The following is an 18,361-nucleotide window of genomic DNA, read 5'->3' on the forward strand; positions in this document are numbered from 1 at the left end:
TTTGTAGAGACCAGTTGAGTATTTCAAGTAGTACTGATATGCACGTTACAGTTAAGAAGTGTCTTAATACTCATTTCTTCCCTTCATAGTTAGTCCAAAGCTATGATTGTTGTGATGCTCTTAAAGGAAATCAAGGCCCAGAGAATTCAAGATTGTTTGGAAAACCACATCTCCTAGAACTGGTCATCAGAATCCAAATTCAGCTTCATTCCAGTATCTCTCATTACCTGCCTCATAATGTTTCAGATTCTTGAATTCAGAGGCTGTTTCTGTCACACATACCCTCTTGAACTCCAACTAGCTTGTCCCCAGATGCCCTGTGATGCTCCACATATACCAGACAGCTAGTAAATGCTGCTTAACTAATATGTCTCTGAAGGAAGCACTTTATGTAATCTGTTTGCATTTTCTGAAGGTCAACAGTAGGAGATGAGCCTGAGAGCCAGTGAAAACTGATCTCTTCAGAAGGGTAAGTTTGTGTTGTTGACATGGTGAGATAGCTTAGCATAAGCCATTGACTAAATCTCCCAAAAAGTAGGAAAATCCAGCAGAATGGGAATTAAAATTGCATAAAGATTACTCAAGGAACTGAAAGATATGCTAAAAAATAAGCCACAGGGTGAAGCTTAATGTCGCTGGATTGTTTGGTTGAGGAATCTGTTTCAAAAAATGCACTGCAATGTTTTCTAAACATTGTGTGCTTTTTGTGTTTGCTTCTGTGACTCTTAATTTGAGAAATAGAATTGAGATGCCAACTCTAGAAATGGGATTCCAGGTATTACTAAAGGAAGGTTTGAATTGACAGTTTTAGGATCAGGTTTAAAAATGCATTTAGAAATATCTAGCCTTTTGAAAATCTTGCTTTGTTTGCCAATAGTAGAGCATCCTTATTTTTATAGGGAAAAATACTGTTTGATGGAAAATTTTTGATGAAGTTTGGGATATAGATGACACAAAGAACCATTTTTCAATTGTTCCTTTTTACAGGAAAGCAGTAAGGCTAGATAACAGATTATCATCCAAGTACCTTAATTGCAATGAACTTACTGGGTTTATAGATATTGTCCTTTGACTGTAGTGAATCAAGGATGATTCTAGATGAAAACCTTTGTCAGTTAAGAGTTCATCATATCCTTTGCTTCCTCCAGTGTAGAAATGTGTAGGTGTGTCTTTACGTACACTATTTCTAGATATATAAAGATATAATAAAGTTTGGCTCTTAAATACTTTCTCTTCACCAAAAATTTTAGACATCCCAAGAGTTCTCAGATTTAAATGATAAAAGGGGTGCCATAAGGCACCACTTTAGTAATTAACTGATTCTTTAATAAGGCCTCAATTACTTTGTTTCATGATAAGGAAAAAAAAACATGTTCCAAGACAGAGTTCCATTCGACATCTGGGAACCTCCTAACAGCTGGCTACCTAATGAATATGCATCTGCTTAAAAGGCTGTAGACCATTAATAAACCAATAGATGTAAAGCAGAAACAATCTCTGTCAGCTTCAAATGAGATTGGATGCAATGTGCTGTGAAGTGTCACTGTCACATTGAATTGAGTTTGGGAGGTTAACAATCACCTCTTAGCTACCCATGTCTTTGTATACTGCACTGGTGCTAACACTCTTCCAGAACTGGTGGTCATGGTTCTGATGTACAGCTTCTTTCTCCTGATTTGAGGCTTACAATGTCCCTGTTTCAAAAATGTCTTTCATTTTTTTTTTATACTAAATCACTTGTTTGCCAAGACACTTTTAAACAAAGGCATCATGCCTATGGGGAAGGAAGAAAATATCAGGCACAAATTGCTGAAAGATGTATGTTTGGTGAACTAGAAAGCTCTTAGAGTGAAACCAGTCGCTAGCAACCACCCTGTACTTCCTGCCTATGAATTTCACTACCGTAGCTCCCTTATAAGGTATGTCTTGGAGTGTTTGTGCTCTTCTAACTGCTTTCTTCATCTCTCATGGAGTCCTCAAGGTTCATCCAGGTTACAGCATGTACCAGAATTGCATTCCTATTGAAAGATGAATACTGTTCCATTGTATGTGTATGCCTGTTTGTAGAAGGCCACTTGAGTGGTTTCTCCCTTGTGGCTGTTAGGAGTGCTGCTCTGAGCAGGAATATGCAAATATCTGTCGATGCACTTGCTTTCATTTCTTTTAAGTATATACCCAGAAGTGGAATTATGTGGTAACTCAAAATTTAATTTTTGAAAAAACTCCATTTGGCTCACTTTGAATTTCATATCCTTTTACTTTGGCACAGAGCCCTTGATCATAGTTCGTTTCGCACTTTGGCCTTTTCAATGGGAAATCCCAGACTTATTAAAAGATCTTAGATGTCATTTTAGATTTTTTACTCATGTTACATTTGGAAAATAAATGGAAATACACACCAGTAGAAATAAGTATTTTAAAAAGGAAATTAAGGGCCATGTAATGCTCACAGAAATAAAGTAACAGAACAATGTGTTGTTCTGTCACAGACTCAGGACTGTGGTTGTCTTTGAAAGAACCCATGGCATTAAACACGTAGGAAAAATCCCAAGAGCTCATAAATAGTGTGAGTAGCTATTTTGTTAAATAAAAGATTACCTTGAATTCTCACCCAGAGATTAGTGCTGTATTTATGGGAATGTAAGATCAATTGTCCCACAACATTATATTAAAGGAGCTAGTGTTGAGGACCAGGAGCTGCTGCCAGCTGTGACACCAGCATCCCATATAGGCACCAATTCATGTCTGGCTGCTCCACTCCTTATTAAGCTTCCTGCTAACGGCCTGGGAAAACCAGTGGAACATGACCCAAGTGACTGGGCCCCTGCCATCCATGTTGGAGACCCAGATGAAGCTGCTGGATCCTGGCTTCTGCCTGGCCCAGCACTGGCCACCGTGGCCATCAGGGAGAGTGAACCAGCTGATTAAAGTTTCCTCTCTGTTCCTCCCCCTCTCTATCAAAGTAAATAAATAAATCTTAAAAGCAATATTAAAAGTTACTACTCCAATTATCACCTCTTATGCTCAGGTTACAGATAAAATGACAACATCAGTAATGTAAAATGATGGTGCTTGGCATAGGGTGCTGCTCAGGACCCTAAATCCCATGCTAGAGTGTCTGGGTTTGACTCTTAGCTCTGCTCCCAGTCCTAGCTTCCTTGGGAGGAAGCAAGTTGAGGGCTCAAGCAGTTGCTTCCCTGCCATCTACATGGTAGACCTGGATGGAATTCCGGGCTTCTGTTTTTACCCTGGCTCAGTACTGACTGATGTGGGCATTTGGGCAGTGAATCAGAAGGTGGAAGGTCTCTCTCTGTCCCTCTATGCTTATCTCATTCTCTGTTTTTGCAAATCAAACATTTAAAAGTTTTTTTTATTAATTATGGAATGACTCTGACAAAGGGAATTGGTTTTTTTAGACAGACGTGTTAATAGGAGAGCATTCAGTACAACCATCCAGTAGGAAATCATAAGCAATAATATGCTCTAACACTAAGCAGGTGGGAGACGTTTATTTGAAGGAATTTCAACACTATGCTCAGGCAGACTCTAAAATTTATATAGTTTGCAATATAAATATGTTGAAAAATAATTTTAAGACAAAAATTACAAAATTGAGAAGCAGGCATCCACCTGTGTATCTTAGACACGAGGAAATGCATGAAGCAGTTGGTAGAAATAAATTTATATATACGTATATATATAAATTTTACAATTTTCTTTTCTTATTATATATGTAATATATAAGAAAATATTATATATATATATTTAATAAGAAAATTCTTTGTAAAACAGAGCACTATGGCACCCTGAAACAGCAGATTGTGATGGCATGTGAGAATTTTGGGAAGCTCTGGCATAGAAAGTGACCACATACTTCTTGAAATTTCCAGGGAAAGCTCCAGGAGAGATTGAAGGCCAGATTTTAATGCATTTTCCATCCACATCTCTTTAAAAAAAAAAATGGATAAAAAGCAGAGTGATGGAGAGATAAGAAGAGATCTATCCATGGGTTCATTACACAATGGCCACAACAGCCAAGCCTGGAGCAGGCTAAAATCAGAGCCAGAAACTCCATCTGGTCTCCCATATGGTTAACAAAGACCCAAGTACTTGGGCTATCCTCTGCTGCCTCCCCAGGTGCATTAACAAAGAGCAGGATCAGAAACAAATCAACTGGGACACACACTATTACTACAGTATTCATTGCCAGCGTCACAGGCAGCAACTTAACCTGATACACCACAGCACCAGCCCCAGTGTCCAGATTCTCGTACAAGAAATGCCCCCAGCTTCTCTGAAGGTGCTCCTGGAAGATCTGCAATTTTTCTCAGCTTTAACCCTAAAGGTAGAGTCGCACAGCCCTGGAAGGATGCCAGATGGCCCAGTCAGGCACCGAAAGAATTGAATATTGGCTTGCCTTTATTTACTTGTTTACTTACTTGAAACACAGAGATGGATCGTCCATGTTCTAGTTCATTGTCTAGTTAACCAAAATGACCAGGGCTGGGCCAGACTGCATCCGGGAGCCAGAAACTTAATCTTGTCTCCCACATGGGTAGCAGGAACCCAGACATTTGGGTCATATGCTGCTGCCTTTCCCAGGCCAATAGCAGGGAGCAGCATTGGAAATGGAGCAGCCAAGACACATAAAGCGCCCACATGAGATGCCAGCATTACAGGTGATGGCCTTACCCACTATGCCACAATACTGGCCTAGATGTACATTTATTTCATCTTATATATATTATACATAATAATATACATATTATTTAGATATATGTAATAATGTATGTGTAATATGTGTCATATAGGGGCCAGTGTGGTGGCATGTCAGGCTAATCCTCCACCTGCAGTGTCAGCAGCCCATGTGGGCACTGGTTTGTGCCCCCACTGCTCTACTCATCCAACTCCCTGCTAATAGTCTTTAGGCTCCTGCACTCACATAGGAGGCCTGGAGGAAGTTCCTTGTTTCTGGTTTGGATTGCCTCAACTCTGGACATTGTAGCCATTTGGGGAGCAAGCCAGTGGATGGAAAATCTGTCTCTCCTATCTCTAAATCTGCCTTTCAAATAAAAATAAATAAATCTTAAAAAATAAAAAGAATATGTGTCTCATGCTTAATGTACAACCTGACAACCATACAGATATCTGTCTTTTAAATATACACATTTGGAGGTGGCATACTACGTTATTTTACTTTAGGATTTTTAATTGTAATAGTTTGATTACCTGGTGCAAGAGAGTCTCGAGATGCTAGGAAAGCTCTAGAATACACAATATGGGTGTGTTTGCAGCTCCTTTCCTGGCACACCTGTACTCTGTCCCCCATATGTCCCTGAGGGAAAGCAAAGGGTCCTGAAGAATCCACTCGAGAGCGCCAGGCCTGCATCCAAGAGCTCACCCTCCTCTCTGAAGACCCACTGCCTGTTTGTATATTGGGTACCTCAAGGCCTAACCACCTTGAGCCAGTGCCCAAATTTTAAAAAGGACAAAAATGTAGGCATATGACTGAACTATCATAGACCTGACTGAAAACGTAGGTATATGGCACAAATTCCTTTGTAGTCATTTACAACTCAGAATTAGTTTGTCCACAGTAGTGGTTTACAGTAGTTTAGAGTTTTTTTCTTTCTACTTAATACTTATTTAATACTCCTTGTGGCAGACAGACATTTGCAAGGACAACTGACAGACTGTAATGTCAATTGTAATGAAATGAAAACTGAAGAGTCATTTATTTTGAACCTTGTGGTACTTAGAGGAAGCCGCAATGAGAGATACAGATTTCAGAGACCTTTTCTGTTTTCGAGCAGATTCACTCTTGCTACAGACCACACCATCCATGGGATGATATGGAAACAGATGAATATTTAAAATTCACCTCAACACATCAGAAAGGTGCTAAAACAGAAACACATAAACTACAGCTATAAATTTGTGCAGGGCGTGACAGTGGCAGGAAAGAGGTGAGGGTTGAGAAGTCACTGGACATTTTTCACCAGGACGGATGGACGGACACACACCTCACCGCCCCCTATTCCCAGAACACAAGCAGGTTCCAGGTTACAGACACGCACACCCAGAGCACAAGCAAGTTCGTACTGTAGTCTGATTGTAAGCAGATGTCTGCACCTGCCACTTTGCTTCCTCTCTCCTACCCATCCCTCACTCCTCCCGCCTCCTCTCTTTCTCTCATAGCTGCCTTCCCTATTCCCTGACACTTGAAAAGGGCACAAGGAAAACAGCCAGCAAAACTGGGAGAAGAACTCACCTGAAGTCCACTGGCAAATGTTACTATACTTAAAAAGACCTCCCCTGTGGACTTCATCATTACAGCTGTCCTACTTGCTCCATCACCATCTCTTACTTCACTTTTCCCAAGGCACTTTATTCTGTCTGAAGTTCAGATTTCTATTTTTCCTCTGTTGTTGTCTGTCACCCTCACTGATAGAAGGTCAGCCCCATGACAACAGGGAACCTGTCTGTCCTTTTCACCCCAGGAGCTCCAGTGCCTGAAGAGTGGCTGTTCCTAGCAGGTGCTTAGTAAATAAATGCTGACCAAATAAATACCCTACAATGTAGAAGACATAGGAGGAAAAGGGGAGCCAATAAAAAGTACATAATTCAATATTTACTATTTAAGAAGTTAATACAGGCAGTTAACACTGGGTCTGCCAATGAAATAGTAAGCATTCCCTAAATTGTAGCCACTGAGTTTCTCAATATTCTATTATTATAATCTCCAGGACTCAGCATTCTTTTTCAGCTCAACAAAAGGGTGAATACTTCTTATCTCACCCTGACCCCAGATGGATAAAATCCTATATAAGCCCCAAAGCTGCCCCTCTCTGCACCCTGAGCCACAATCCCAGTAGTTCTGGGCATTAGCAATGCAAGGTTAGTGCTACCTTCCACTGTCCTCCTTGGAGAATATTGGGTGAAGAATCCCTACAGGATTGGTCTCAGCTTTCTTTGTTCGCACTGTTTGCTTTGAAGACCTTAACACACCACTGAGAAATCAATAAGCAGAGCGGCTGTTCACCCTAGACGTGTCTCCTTCCGGGTTTGCTCTGGGAGGCTCGCCTCACTCCAACGCACTGATAAGTCATGAAGTACCCAGCTCCACCTGCAAATTATGGCCCTTGTAAGTAATCAAGGAACACCAGGCTCAGCTTGCTGAAGATTTTCCATCCAGAGCATCATTAGATGAAACAAAATCACACATTACAGGTTTACGTAATGAATAATAAGCCTCAAGTTAGGTTGGCCGTGATAGGGTTATCAGTCATTACACAAATTAATTATTTAGAAAAGCACTTTTTACAGTGGGTTTTCATTTAGGTTTTGCCCCTTGATGTATGTATCTAAAAATGACTAATCCATTGGACACTGCTATTGTACTTATGCATCCATCACTGGCGGGCCTTTTTTGGTAATTGGTTTATTAATTATAGCATCTTAATGATCTGTTTAAAATAAATAAACCATTTGCACCATTTCAAAGGTATTTTGTGAGGCTCAGCTGATATTAAAATAGCACCAGCCTTATGTGCTTTTTCAGCAAGTGACCTAATTAGTTAATAAAGTAATTGAATATTAAAAAGGATGTTGCAAGTGATTAAAATTTAAGAGCCTTCAGAATGTTATTAAAGCCATAAATCATACATCACTGTTTTAATTTGCATAGCTACAGAATTACTAATGGTCCCACATGCACACGGGGCTTGGCAATTAGTCCTTTAACAAAATGTTGGTGATGTTGAGGTACCATGTTCTTTCAACCTCTTTTGATAGCTACACAGAAACCTGCTTTTACCAAATATCTAACTATTGAGATGGCTGTTTGCTGCCTTAGACAGGTGCACACAGTTATTCATGCAATAAATATTTTCAAAAATCTGTTATGTCCAAGTCTAGAGATTAAATACAAGGATGAGCTCACCGGAAGCTGTTATGCTGGGGGGTCATATTCTGGATATGGAAAGGATCATGTGGTTTCCAGATTCATGTATAATTACAAATAGGGTGGCAAGGGACTAGGGAAGGAAAGTAGAAGAGGCTCCAAGAGCATTGTGCTGGTGAAATCTGACCTCATTTCCAAGACAGGAAACACTGAAAATTCCAAGCCAAGGGACTGAAACTTTATCCAATAGGCTTTGGAGAATTCTTGTTCAAGCAAGAAATATTTGAATAATCTTCTGTGATGTGTAGGAAGAACAGACAAGATTATTGATTTTCTCCAATAGCCATCTTGCCTTTTTGGATAAGGAGTTTCTGATTCTGTTTGGGCATAGGGTTATTACTGTGCTCAGGAAATGTAGATCCAGAACCGAGATCTATGATAAGATGTGCAAAGCAATATTTTAAACCCATTCTCGTTTTTGTGTGATTGGTTCAGCTTAGGTATGTCCTGATGGACTCTAAGAGGATTGTTAGAGTTTTCCTTGCCTGGTAGAAGGAGACGGAAAAGGAGAGTACTCCTTTGTTCCATGTCTTTAGATACTGAGAGTGAAAGTGATACTTGGAGCTGTATTGGCCATTCCAAGATTAAAAGGGGAAAGGTAAAATAAACAGATAATTCCCATGCTCTTTTAACACCACACACACACACAGTTTCAAAACATAATGCATGGTAATTGAATCAGTCAAACATAAAGGCACTGAAAACTGAACAAAAAGTGAAGAAGCTAATATAGAGCCCTGCATGGTAGCCTACAGGCTAAATTCTTGCCTTGCAACTGTTGGGATCCCAAATGGGTGCCAGTTCGTGTCCCAGCTACTCCACTTCCCATCCAGCTCCCTGTCTGTGGCCTGGGAAAGCAGCAGAGGACAGCCTAAAACGTTGGGACCCTGTGTGGAGACCCATGGGAGATACACAAGAAGCTCCTGGCTTCAGATTGGCTTAGCTCCAGCCATTGCAGCCACTTAGGGAGAGAACCAGTGAATGGAAGGTTTTTCTCTCTCTGCCTCTCCTTCTCTGTAAATCTGCCTTTCCAATAAAAAATTTAAAAAAAAACTTTAAAAATAAGAGCTAATATAATTGTGCAGGTGAGCACTGATAAAATGATAAAAGTGGGAAGGTAGAAGCAGACTTGGAAAGTAGAGGCACAAGCAGAGTTGAGACATTGTGCTGTTTCGTGCAGTTTAATAGCTCTGTGAAGTCCTGGTAATTGTCCCTGATTGAATTGTCTCAGCTATGGCTTGGTTTCAAAGGTCATTGCCCAGTAGGCTCTCTGACCGGTGGACAAGAGCAAATGCATTTCCACATAGTCCCCAGACTGCCCCCAACAGTTGCTAACTAGAAAATGCTTCAAGTAATTTTTGCTGCTTAGAACACAGAAAATGATGATATGTTGAGGTACATTAGGATAATTGAATAAATTGAAAGGAATTTGGCCCTCTGTATGCAACTTGGAAAGTTGCATTGGTCTTCATATTACATAAGAAAACAAAGTTCAAAATTTAGGGAAGACATTAAATACTCAACTTATTTACAAAACATCCCCAAAAATAGCCTCTTTAATTTTTAATGAAAAGTTTGCATTTTACAAGCATAGCTATTTAGTATCAGATTTTATTGAAATTACAATTCCAGCCCCATTTCTTTTATCCCATCAAGACTTTTTAATAATGTCTCTTCAAGTTCATGGTAGACATAATTAACAATAAACTGTTTAAGCAAGTGACAGAAAAACAGCAAAACATTTTTAAAACTATCCCAAATTTTACTTTGAAATCATCTTTAAAGAAAACAAAATAGTTCTTCCTTTCTCTTTCATGGGCATTTATAGTGTTGATATTCCTTGCAACTGGATAATTTTTCAGATCTAATAGAATGTTATCAAAATGATAATAAAGCTTTCATTGGTAAACCAATCATGCATAGTGTGAAAGCTACCCACAGCCAGTCTGGGTCCAATGAAAGAGCGTGACAGTCACAAACAGCTGAAAGATTCCAGTCCAGGTGAGGGTAAGCCTCAGAGCTGCACCTGGCACCCCAGTACCTTCTAACAGGGATGTTTTTAATGGATGTGCAACCTGCATAGCTGCTCAGAGCCTGTGCTGAGAAGGACTGTATGCTTGGTTCTGCTGATGCTATCTTGAAATTGTTGGCACAGTTTTGGAACAAAACACCTCCGTTTTCATTTTGCACTGCACCTTGCAGTTTATGTAGCCAGATCTTGGCATATTGGGCACCTGGAGCACAAGTTCCTTCACTAGTCACCCTTTACCCTACGTCACAATGGGTGATGGCTTAATGGTTCACTAGCTTCTGAAATGGGAAACAACCTCTTAGCTACCACACTCAGTTCACCAGGGTGGAGCATGACACTGCGGATGCCTGGGCTACAACTTTATACCTTGCTCCATTCTGCCTGTTTCGAAGGACGCTGCAGAAGCTGTTCATCCTTGTGGCTGGAAGGAACTGACCCGGAGGTTCCAGCTTCCCCTCAAGAGCTGTAACTTCTATTCTGTAACCCAGGGCACCCTGTTTTATCATCTGGCCAATCCTGGATAGGAAGCATCCCAAGTGTGTTACTTTCTAGGAGGCTGTCTATGTGGCCTGAGATGGGTTCGTAATACCAATCCTAACTTCACTTTGATCTCTTTTTAAAATGTATGTGCATTTATGTATGTTGTCACTTTATTCAAATATATAGTAACACTTTTACATCAGTAAGGTCAGAAGATTCCTGGGACAGGGAAAGAGAATTTCTGCCAAAATGCTCTCATGGAGCAATGGTTGTGCTCACATGGGTTCTGTGGACAGCTGAGGCACAATCAAACCCAGCCACAACTAGAGAACAGGCCAGAACAGTGGACCTCACACTTTTCAGAGCATCACATTAACAAGAATGCATTTGTCAGAGAACAAAATTATACCAATAAAATCCCATACAGGATTTTCAGCAAACACTCTTAATTTTACTAGTTCTCATAAATGCACAATCTTATGACTCCAGGCAGTACTGGGCAGTGAGAACCTTGTTGATGATATTGTCATGGAGTCCTTTCCCCTGGTTTTCAGTGTGTGTGTATGTGTTTGCGTTCACAGGCAGTCATCCAAAGGAGTTCTTGTGGTTAGAGTGGTTATTGGGCTGACAGCAATGGAAGAAAAACTATAACTGCTTTCCCACTGCTCAAGATTTTGATCTTCTTGCCTGAGTAAGTCTTCTGGTACTTATCAAATAGTCCGACCCTCTCGCCAGCAATTAGCGGCTTTCCAAAGATGATGAGAAAGCTATAAATGTGGGATAACTCCAGTGGGGCTGAAATTAGACTTGCTGCAGCAAGAATCTACCAGGCAAGGAATACATGAGAAAGAAAGTGTGGCTGTTACCTTCTGACCTCTTTACAATCCAGAGAATTCTGTGTTCCCACACTGGCAAAAGTCTTCCATTCTGCTTAATGGAATATTTGAGCTCAGTATAAGTGAGGGCTCTTGGCGGGGCTCTTCGCTTACCCTGGGACAGGCAGGGGAAACCCTTTGATTTACATCATCACTTCCCGACTTGGGTCAACTCCCAGTGCAGTTACACAGTAGGTCAACAGAGAATTGAGAAGCTTTCTATTATTCAGCTTGGATTTCTAAAATATAGCAGAATGCCTAAGCTTTTGACATTCTTTAATTTTTTAAGGTATTGAAAACTTGAAGTAATGAAAGTGGCCAGGCCTTCTGTAGGAGAGTGTGTGTGTGTTTTCATGTTGATTTGTCCTCCAGAGAACATTTTCATAAATGGATTGGATGTAACATGCTCAGTTAATTAGGGAACACATTTTTATGACCAACACTGTTATTATTGGCTATATCTTGATCTCCATAAGGAACTGGCCAACTGGGAAGATAGTGCTAACTGGCTTGTGACTGCAGGAGAGCCAAGACATAGTGAGTGAACATGTCTGCTTTGCTTGTTTGTCCTTTGTCATAAAGTAGGTGACAATGATGAGGATGTATAAGAAGCACTCTGTGAAGGACAGTGCCGGTGGAGAGTATAAACAAAATTCTTGACTCTTGAACAAAAGCTACACGTAAATAAAACCTGGCTTTGTTCAGAATTCAAGATTTTAGCTACACATTTACAGTTACCAGGCCTTTGGTATTCAAAAGTCTGCAAGAATAATAATTGCATTAGCTGAGAAACTCCCCACTTACTCCCAACTCTCTCTAATAAAGCAGTTGTTTTATAAAATTGTTCTTGGTGGTGTGATCTTTTGGCTGTGGGACAAGGTATACTTGCAACATTTACTAACACAGTCTGTTGGTCATTGTGATGGCACAGGATGTGTTTACAAATGGCATGAAAACACACACTTCGATTTCAGTACTTCACATATTTTTTGGTATATTGTCAACTTAGGGCAAATTTCTTAATTTCCCACGGAGGGTAGTGGGATTCCTTTTCAGTATAAGTTAAAAAGTGAGTTAATTTCTATACTAATGTGGAATAAATAGAAATGTAATGTTCTGTTTAGGATAGATGAGAATTGTTGAAAGTTCTTTGTAAATGGTCCAAGTTGTAGTAAGAAGACACAGGCTTTGGGTTGGGTGTGTGACAGTGATGTGAGCTAACTACGGAGCCATCCTGGTGACTGGGGCGCCACATGTGTTAAGACTGATGCCTGATGCCCCAGGAGCATGCTTTCCACGTGACTCTAATTGGCCCACACAGGAGGGAATCCATGACCCTTTCCTCATTAGCTACATGTTCAGACCAGCTGAGCTAGCTCACTCTGGGTCACTGGGGTCCTGTGTAGGAAATTACCATTCTAGTGCCCTGTGGCCCCCTCGCAACCCCAGCTAATGAATGTCCCATAGAGCCTAATGTTGCTCCTGGGGAAGCACGCAATCTCCAGGCAGTGGAGAAGTTGCTGACTTGCTGAAGTTTTAACCGAGGGACAGCCAATGGAGGAGGCACAGAGAACTCAGGTACACTCTTTTAAACACCTGTGTTTAAAAGGGAAAGGGAAAATAGCCTACCCTTGTATCCATTTGTGTGCCTGGCCTGATGTCAGGGCCCAGAGTGGAAGAAAAGGGGTGCTAAGGGTCATCAGCATAAGGGACAGTAAGTGCTTGCTCTGTGGGCTGCACACTGTACATCAGTGTCCCTGTGAGGCAGGCAGTCGCGTCTCTGTATTAGAGATTGGGAACCCAAGGCTCATTAGTGAGAGCTAAAGGTACTCCCAGAATTGATGTATTTTGGAAGTTAGCACAGATGACTCACCAAACCTTTCTGTTCATGCTCTTTGTTAAATCTCAGGAGAAAGGCCACAGAGCTTCATGTAATCTTATTTCTCTGTAGCTTTATCACCTACACCATTCAGCTTTGAGAGGAGTTTCTGTAAAGAAATTCACAGTCAAAGCCAAGAGCATGCTTTCCACAGACCATGTGAATCAGAAAGATGAGGCACTTGAACCAGACTGTCAGGCTGTATTCTAATTCATCCTCTTGGTTTGTGATTAGGCCAAGGGGAAGCCTCAGGTTATCCTCTGAGTTCCCTGGTCAATGCTTGAGAAATTTAGCATTTGTAAGGTGCGGTTGGCTGGTAATAAACTTGAGAGAGATTTCAGCATTTATTAGCGGAGATGTTGACAAGTCACTTAACCTGTCAGGACTTCAGGGATAAGATCTGCCTCTTAGTTGCATCTGCACAGAGTAATGTAAAATGCTTGGTACAGGGCTGAAGTGTTCGAGAATGACAGCATGTTTGTATGGTATGATCTGTCCTCTTGTACACAGCGTGATGGAGTGAAATGTGGTGTTGTCAGGGACCACAAAGCAGAAGACAAACCTTTTTATAATCTTAGTGATTCATTTGAAAACCACTCTACTTATTGTTTGACATACTGTAATCCTCTTCGCCACAAATTTCTGGAAAATTGTGCGTGAGTAGGGAAAATTTTTTGGGAAGCCTTAGCATGATGTCTCAGGGGACTGTGCCAGCTTGAAATAGCAGGCTTTCCTCTTCATTGCAAGTCCTCCATGCCGGAGGCATTATTTGTTCACAGTCTTGCAATGAGAGCTGCAGCGTTTCTCACAAGTGGGTTTTCAGGCAGGAACACCCAGAGGAAGTGAATTGTTTCAGTGAAACCCCCTGGAGTTTTCCTGGGGCCCTACCTTGTCATCAGGTAAAAAGGTTGGGTGGCACTGAAGGCACGCAAGAGAGACAAGAGCCGGGAGATTTGCCAGCACAGCACACACTGGGAAGCATCTTTTTCCTTGACAGCCTCCCCCAAGCACATTCACTGCTGAGTGCCATGTCAGACTTGCGGAGCTTAAAATTAAGTGAATTCAGTATTAGTAAGAAATGTTTATATTACCACGGGGCTGGTGGTAGCAGATTTTTCCTTGATTGTCTCAGTCCAAGAGATCGTTCTGGGAATCTGTCGTTAAGCAGTTTTCTTTAACCCACTGCCATCTAGTGGTAGCTAAGCAGATTGAAACACTCGTCACTCCTCTCCAGAAAGTTCAGGAAGAGTAGATGGGTTTCATGCCACTGGCCTCCACTTCCCTGTCAAACTGTCACAGCACATTTTTAATAGCCAGAGAGCGGGCTCTTAGGCCTTCCTTTTGACTAGTAAGGACATTTCTCGCTCGGAACTGTACAGGAGCAAGCAAGGATCTGATCTGAAGCCTGTGGTGGCAGAAACTTCATGCTCAGGTTGCACTCGGGTTGTTCTTTCAAGAGGGGACTGAATTGTGACAGTTAATTTGAGATTTCCCACCTTAGAATCAGGTGATGTTTTGTTTGTTCACCTTCCCAAGTGACTTAGCTCTGGGGGCACATAGGAGAGCTTGAGTCATCAGTGTAACAAATGCTCCCACAGCTTCACTTGCTGTGCATGTGCAGCGGAAAGCTGGTAGCACATTCACATATTTCCAGAAGCATGTAAGGATCGAACAGCCACATAGAGAAATGTGAGTACTAAGAGGGAAGCAGACTGTTGGTGATTTCAGCTGGTCCTGAAGATCATGGACTCATGAGTGACAGGTAAAATGTATAGGTACAGGACAGTCAGCGTTACTTGGTGCTCAGCACAGATCATTCACAGTGTGGACTGAGCTCCTTTGGTAAAGCATGAACTTCAAGAAGCCTGTAAGAAGAAAGATGTTTGAAGGACTATGATCAGGATTTGTGTTGTGCTTTGGTGAGGAAAGGCCCAAGGTTGTAAGACTGAAACTGCAGAAGGCTGGAAATGGTTCTGCCTCTTAGACAGGGGTCTTCACTTGGTACTGACATCCCCTCAAAATCAGCAGACAAAGCAGCCAGTCCATGAATACAGTCATATTTATTACAATTTCCAGACTCCCATGAGGCATTTCTCAAGCAGAACATTGCAAACTGACGTAACTAGCAGCAATCCTCCCTACAATTAGGGATAAATAATTAGGGAGGGGGGGTTAAACAGATGATTACAAGTTACAGATTTCTTTTAGCAGCTGGAATACAAATAGTGACACTCAAAATACACAGGATCGTCCAGGTGTAGCCTTGTCTAAAATACCCGTACTGAGTCATGGCGCACAGGGGCATCCCCAGGGTAGCCAAAGAGAAGGCTGATGTCTTTAGATGAATACATGGAGTGAAGAAATCACTGCTCGAGACACAGCCTGTGATGCTCTTCACCGTCGGCACAGCGGCAGAGTGGATGGCGGGTCCAGAACCTAGCTCTCACACGGTTCAGTCAGATCATCACTGTTTAAATGATACCCCTTATCACTTCTCGGGCATTTTCCCCACAGCTCTGAAATCATACTGTGAGACATAACATCACACGATTTCTGTGAAGAGGTAAAATCAAAAGCAATTGCAATGTGCTGGGAATAGCTTTTACAGGCTTCCTAAGGGATGGTTCCCACCTTCTCAGAGTCTGTTTAAAGAGGCAGTAACTCTGGTTGCTTATCAAACTACTTTTTTGTTCTAAATAAATAAAAGACCAACTGAAGGTCTCGGGTGTACTTATTTGTGTTCCCCTGGATCTTCATACTATCCAAAGCCACTGCCTGACAGAGAGAGCTTTTGCATTTATTAGAGGAAAGCAAGAGAATGTACAGACATTTGAAAAATATTCAACACACTGAATGCAAAGGAGGCCAGTCCTTCCTCAGAGCCCAGAAAACTATGCCAGGAACCCAGAGGCTTAGCCTAAATCCATCAACCCAATTTGCCAGAAAGGAATGACAGGCCGCCCACCACTGCAATACGGGTCCAGAAAAGAGGTGTCGGGTTTTTGGTTTTTTTTTTTTTCCTTTTTTATTTTACAATCACTAAGAAAAGCCCTCTGGGAGAAGAAAACACAGACCGGTGAACAGAAGTTGTGAAGTGGAGCCGACTCCATTCTATTTCTGGCCAGGATGAGAAAAATAACAGCAGCGGGGAAACCACTGATCCCATGTTACTCTCCCCTTGCCTGAACCTGGGTCTTCCCACAGCAAGCACTTCATTCACAAGAAACACACAAGGTTGGGAGCACTGGGGCAGCACCAGCGACAGCTAGCTGTCTTGGAATAATGTTATTTTTTTCTTCCTAAAGGCAAAATTTGGAGAGAAGTGAGAAAGGCAATTTACAGAATTGATTCTGTTTTGTGAGTTTATCAGCTGCTACAGAAACTCTACAAGAAGCAATACAAAGAAAGCAAGAATCTACTTTCTTTTTTCCCAAGGAGTGGCAGTGACACTCCTAAGGGTGTCCCCGGGGTTCCTTCATCACTGACAACTCCAGCAAGGACTTCTGTGCATTTCGGTGGTGAGGCGGAGAGTCTCTAAGCCTTGTGCTGTGCATGGGGAGCAGGGCACCTGCCTCGGACACAGCCGAGGGTGGTGAAGCCTTTCGGGGACAGCCCGCCTCTAGTGGGAATTGGCTCCTGGGAAGAAGAAGGTGCAGAGCTCCACAGGAACTAAAACCAGCCCCCTACAGTGCATAGGCCCTTGGGGCCAGCACAGAAGAGCCTCTTCCGGGCACGGTGCCACCTGAAGGCGCTTTGGGGTGAAACCCTAACTTCCTTTTTGTGTCCCTATCACCTAACCAAGTTGGCAACTCCTAGGAAGACCATGATTGCACAGGCACATCCTGTGAATTATCTTGAAAACGCACTCCCCTGGTGAGGGAGCATGCGGGAGGATGAGCATGGGAGGTTCGCAGCTGGGCACTGTCTTCCAGAGAGTCAGCGAGCGGCACAGCTGCCTGGCAGCTGGGGGGGACCCTCTGAGTAGCTGGGCGGGGGCCCTGGGACTCCCCCACTGCTTCCCCATTTGCTTTCCTCCTCCACTGTTTCCACAGCAGCTTTGTAAAACGGACCTGGATGATCACGTCTGTGGAGCAGCACCTATATACTATTTGGGTCTATTTTTTTTTCTTTTGAAAAATTCTTCCAGTAATAAAGAAAAGGCAGCCATCTTTTAAAATTGATTTCTCTTAAAAAATAATGTTCATGCTTTGTAAAGAAAGCACACTTAGTAGATAGAATTCATTCCAAAATACTGTTCACACCAAACAAATAAATGGAGGCATAACGCACACGAGGCAGATCACACATGGTTTAGAGAGAATGTCCACAGAACTGTCATATTGGGGAAGGAGACAATCCTTATGCAGATGTCAGAAAATTACACAGAAATGTGAAAGCAGGCATGTGCTTAAAATAAATAAGGTCACATTTGATTAGGCACTGAAATGAATGCAAGTTATATTTTTCTTGATTCCACATTATTGGAAAAATATAGTATCTACTACAGCTTTCAGCTTGAGGGACAAAGGGGTGAGCCATGAGAACAACCACACAGGAGAGACTGGCAGATGACAAGGGAAGTAATTAATTTGAACACTGAGTTTTGGACATGCTCATTGCAAGAAAATTTAGACTGGAAGATTCCAAAGATAACTGTTCAGCTGAGTTTGTAACCTAGAATCTCTAGGAACTAGTACATCTGATCTGGCTCTACCATATACTTTAAAATGCATTTAAAAACAAAAGAAACCAAAAAAAATTAAAATTAAAAATTGCCTTTGGGGATGTATCCTTTACAGACACTTATTTCTCCCTTTGATACTGTCACGAAAACCCCTTGAAAAGCTCAGGGGAAATTTTTCTGATAATGATCAAACAGCTAGGGGCTGGGATGAAAGGGGAATGTAACAAAACAAAACAAAAAAACCACATTACGCTTCTCTTACTGAGGGTAATTGGAGAACTTCCACTGTCCCACAGAAGAAGGAATGCAATGTGGAAAATAGTCCCTGAAGATCTCCCTGCCTTCTCACAATAGCTACAAGTTCATAATCCTGACACCTATGGAGATGACTTTCTTATGTAGCACCTGCTTACAAAGCTACGAGATAGAGCTAGTAAAAATGACTCAT

The sequence above is a fragment of the Ochotona princeps genome, chromosome 19 (assembly GCF_030435755.1).
Source record: "Ochotona princeps isolate mOchPri1 chromosome 19, mOchPri1.hap1, whole genome shotgun sequence".
Taxonomy (NCBI): Eukaryota; Metazoa; Chordata; class Mammalia; order Lagomorpha; family Ochotonidae; genus Ochotona; species Ochotona princeps.